Source organism: Apium graveolens, chromosome 3 (assembly GCF_009905375.1).
Source record: "Apium graveolens cultivar Ventura chromosome 3, ASM990537v1, whole genome shotgun sequence".
Taxonomy (NCBI): Eukaryota; Viridiplantae; Streptophyta; class Magnoliopsida; order Apiales; family Apiaceae; genus Apium; species Apium graveolens.
In genome coordinates, this window is record NC_133649.1 from 232,910,306 (window position 1) to 232,915,540 (window position 5,235).

Here is a 5,235-nt window from a genome sequence, read left to right on the forward strand (position 1 = left end):
AACGTAAAGCTTCTTAAGGTAAACATATTGAACTACGAATTTAATATTATTTTTCGCATGGATCCTGCGGAGGGTTTCAGTTTTTTTTAAGATTTAAATTTACGTTTTTGTTTCATTTATGTGCTAAAAACCCTTCAGTTCGTAGATCTACTAGGGCTCGTCATGAGCCAGAGAGATATTATGGATTTATCTTGACTCAAGATGATGATGGAATGCTCATAGATAATGATGAGCCTCTTACCTACCAAGATGCTATGAACAGTCCAGACTCCGAGAGATGGCTAGAGGCCATGAAATCTGAAATGGAATCCATGTATCAAAATAAAGTATGGACTTTAGTTAATCCACCTGAAGGGGTAAAACCTATAGGGTGCAAGTGGGTTTTCAAGAAGAAAACTGACATGGATGGTAAAGTACAGACCTATAAAGCGCGACTGGTGGCAAAAGGTTTCAAACAAGTTCATGGTATAGACTATGATGAGACCTTTTCACCAGTTGCTATGGTCAAGTCCATCAGGATTTTGCTAGCAATAGCTGCTTACTACGACTATGAGATTTGGCAAATGGATGTCAAAACCGCTTTCTTAAATGTGAGCCTTGAAGAGGATGTATATATGATACAACCTGAGGGTTTTGTCGATCCCAAGTTTGCTAAGATGGTCTGTAAGTTGCTTCGATCCATTTATGGATTGAAGCAAGCCTCAAGGAGATGGAATCGTCATTTTGATGAAATAGTCAAAGAATTTGGCTTTATTCAAAATGAAGATGAACCATATGTTTATAAGAAGATTAGTGGGAGCCACGTGGCATTCCTAGTACTATATGTAGATGACATATTACTAATAGGGAATGACATACCTTCTCTACAGGCTGTTAAAGACTTGATTGGGAAATAGTTTCTCGATGAAGGACTTAGGTGATGCTACCTATATATTAGGGATCAAGATCTATAGAGATAGATCAAGGAAATTAATCGGCCTAAGTCAGAGTACATATATTGACAAAGTATTGCATCGTTTCGGGATACAAGAGGCAAAAAGAGGATATGTCCCAATGTCTCATGGGATATTGATCTCAAAAGACAACTACCCTAAATCATTAGATAATAAGGGCCGTATGAGCAAAGTTCCATATGCTTCGGCAATTGGATCTATAATGTATGCGATGATATGTAATCAACCTGATGTTTCATATGCCTTAAGCATGACGAGCAGATACCAATCTAATCCTGTCGAGGGTCACTGGACAGCAGTCAAGAATATTCTTAAGTACTTGAAAAGGACTAAAGATTCATTCTTGGTGTATGGAGGAGATATACATATATGTAAAGTGCATACTGATGATAATGTTGCAGACCCACTGACTAAGGCTTTGTCGCAGCAAAAGCACAAAGGTCATACTAGTTCCATGGGTATTAGATATCTGGGTGATTGGCTCTAGTGCAAGTGGGAGATTGTTAGTGTTTGTGCCCTAGAGACAACACTATTATGTTTATATTATGAAACATTTGGATTATTAATTCTGATTTTATGGATTATTCTTTAGTAATTTATTATATCTTTATTTTCTGTGATAAGATGTTAGATTAATAAATGTCCTCGGAATATGATATGTAATTTTATATCTCTAAGTACGTGACTTAGAAATGAGATTATGAGAATAATATCGATATTCCTAAAGATCCCTAGTCGAGTATTATAATTAAGGGACAATAATAATGCATTAAGACTAGTTTGAATGTTGACTGATGATCACATCTCATTAATCATAGGTATAGTGATACTAAAGTCAAAATGCAGGCACATGTATTATATACATGGTGCTGGAAGACCCAATGTCAGATTCTACATGTCTGTTGTGTCATAAGTAATTCTCACAGTGATAATGATGTATTGGTCCATAGACTTGAAATCATTATATTTTTATATGAGAATTAATATACTTCAGTTGTATTAAAAGTTACCTTTGACCGGGTGATGATAAAAGTGTATATTGGGTATATTATGAATCATATGAGAAATATGAATGATCCAGAAATGATTTAACCCTCCTATTTTAGGAGTAATATTATTGGCCTCTTATTTGAGTTAGACTATGAAATACATGGTCATGCTCAAATGTTGATTTGATGTTATAGTCTACTCATCGATCAAGGAAACCTGGATTAAATTATGAAGAGGATGACACATAACATGCCTCGAGTTTAATCTATAATATATGGTTAAAAGGATTATAGTACATTGTACATTATACACAAAAGGTTTAATCGATCACCGAATAATTATTATTACTTGGGTAACAATGATGTATTACTAGATGCCGCTCATAGTTTATGATTTTAAATTAGATTTAAAATTGTTGCCAACATAATAATAACCTAAAGGGTCGCACAAAGAATGATTGGAGGATTATTTAATTTAAATTCGGATTTAAATTAAATGTAAGTAATTTGAAGTATTTGTTATTAATTAAGTGTGACTTAATTAATTAAATAAATAGGAAATTTGAATTTAATATTAAATCCGAAATTAAGTTATTGGATGATTAAGTGAGACTTAATAATACAATAATTAGAATTTCGAATTTAATAATAATAATAACTCTAAAATTAAGTTTAGGGTTGGAGGCCCAATAGCTCTTGCCTATATAATATCTTTTTCTAATAGAATTAGGGTTTCACATTTTATTTGATAAAACATAAACCCTAGGAGTTTGAAGAGAGATAGAGAGAGAAATAAGGCGGCCTCAAGAACGTGCTAGTACACACTCATCCTCCGGGCGATCATTCGTGTGGATACCTTCAAGGTGTAGATCATTCCAGCGATGGGCTACGTGGTGATCATTCAAGACCTCCATCTTTCCATTAACGTAAAGCTTCTTAAGGTAAATATACTAAACTACGAATTAAATATTATTTTTCGCATGGATCCTGCGGAGGGTTTCGTTATTTTAAGATTTAAATTTACATTTTCGTTACGTTTATGTGCTAAAAACCCTTCACTAATTTCACAGATTGAAAATGTAAATCAACATTCAGACAGTTTACTTATAATTGAAAAAATCCAAGCTAAATTTTAAATTTGAAAAATAAATATGCAGAGATTTCTGAAATATTTATAATTCATATTCCATTTAATTTCTAATCAAATCAAATTAATTTTTATTTACTAGAAATTAATCTGCTGCAACACATTAGCTGAGTTCTTGCCTTAATCTGAAGAATTTAACATTCCAATTTCATATAAAAGTCTAGTGAAAGTTGCTTCATCCAAAGGTTTAGTCAGCTAATTTTTTTTCTGTTGGAACAAAAATGAGCTCAATGGTACCATTTGCAGCATGTTCTCTAATAAAATGGTATCTTACATTAATATGCTTTGTTCTAAAGTGATTCACTGGATTAGCCACAATAGATATAGCACTAGTATTGTCACACATAATTGGAATTTTGTGTAACACTAGGCCATAATCCATTAGTTGATTTCTAATCCAAAGAACTTGAGTACAGCAACTTCCAACAGCTATGTATACAGCCACAGCAGTGGAAGTTGACACAAATTGTTGTTTCTTGCTGTACCAGGATACAAGTCTTTGTCCAAGAAACTTACAACTTCCATTAGTGCTCTTTCTGTCAACCCTGCATCTAGCAAAATCTGCATATGTGTATCCAACAGGTTCAAAACCAGTTCCCTTAGGATACCATAATCCCAAGTTTGGAGTCCCCTTCAAGTATTTGAAAATTCTCTTTACAACCATCAAATGTGATTCTTTTGGATTTGCTTAAAATCTTGCACACGGACATGTTGCAAACATGATGTCTGGTTTACTTGCAGTTAAGTAAAGCAATGATCTAATCATTCCTTTATAGCTTGAAATTTCTACACTCTTGCCCTTTTTATCTTCATCCAACTTTGTTGCTGTAGACGTAGGTGTAGATGCAGGTGAACAATCAGTCATGCCAAACTTTTTCAATAAATCTTTGATATACTTAGTTTGGCTGATGAAGATTCCATCACTTCTTTGACTGACTTGAAGTCCAAGAAAGTAACTTAATTCCCCCATCATACTCATTTCATATTCACTCTGCATAAGCTTAGAAAATCTTTGGCAAAGCTTTTCATTAGTAGAACCAAAGATAATATCATCCACATAGCTCTGTACTAGGATCATATCATCACCATGCTTCTTGTAGAAGAGAGTTTTGTCAATTGTACCTCTAGTGAATCCATGCTTAATCAAAAATTCTGACAGTGTATCATACCAAGCTCTAGATGCTTGTTTAAGTCCATAGAGAGCTTTGAAGAGCTTGTATACAAAATTTGGAAATTCTGGATCTTCAAAGCCAGGTGGCTGTTGCACATAAACCTCTTCTTCCAACTCAACATTAAGGAATGCACTCTTCACATCCATTTGATATATCTTGAAATTTGAATGTGCAGCAAATGCTAGGAAAATCCTTATTGTTTCAAGTCTTGCAACTGGAGTTTCATCATAATCAATTCCTTCCTCCTGTGAGTAACCTTTTGCAACCAACCTTTCTTTGTTTCTGGTAACAATTCCATTTTCATCCATCTTGTTCCTGAACACCAATTTTGTTCCAATTATACTTCTGTTATTTGGTGCGGGAACCAATTTCAAAACTTTGTTTCTTTCAAACTAATTTAGCTCTTCTTGCATTGCAAATATCCAATCAGGATCAAGAAGCGCTTCTTCAGCTTTCTTTGGCTCAACTTGTGATAGATTATATGCATGAAGACATTCATTTGCAGTTGCACTTCTAGTCCTTACTCCAGCAGTTGGATCACCAATAATTGCGTCTCTAGTGTGACTTTTATCCCCCTTCCTTGTGTGATTTTGTTGACTTGTGTTTTTTGCATCTTCTTCATTATTGACATGACTTCCAGAATTTTCTTCTCTTTCTCCCCCTGAGTTTGTGCTATCAAATCCAGGTCCATGAGATGAGCTTCCACTTTCATGATTCACTTGTTCAATTGACTCTTCATTTATTATGTGATTTGTGTTAACTTCAGCTTCATCATCAGAATCACTATCAATGTTGAGATTTTCAAACTTAAAGGCTTCTGCTTCATTTTCATCAAGGCATTCTAAGCCTGGGCACTTGGTCATCATCAAAAGTAATATATGTGCATTCCATGATCTTCTTTTACTCAATCACATAGACTTTGTATGCAGTTCTTTCCAATGAATATTCTAGAAAAATTGCCTAAAAAACTTTAG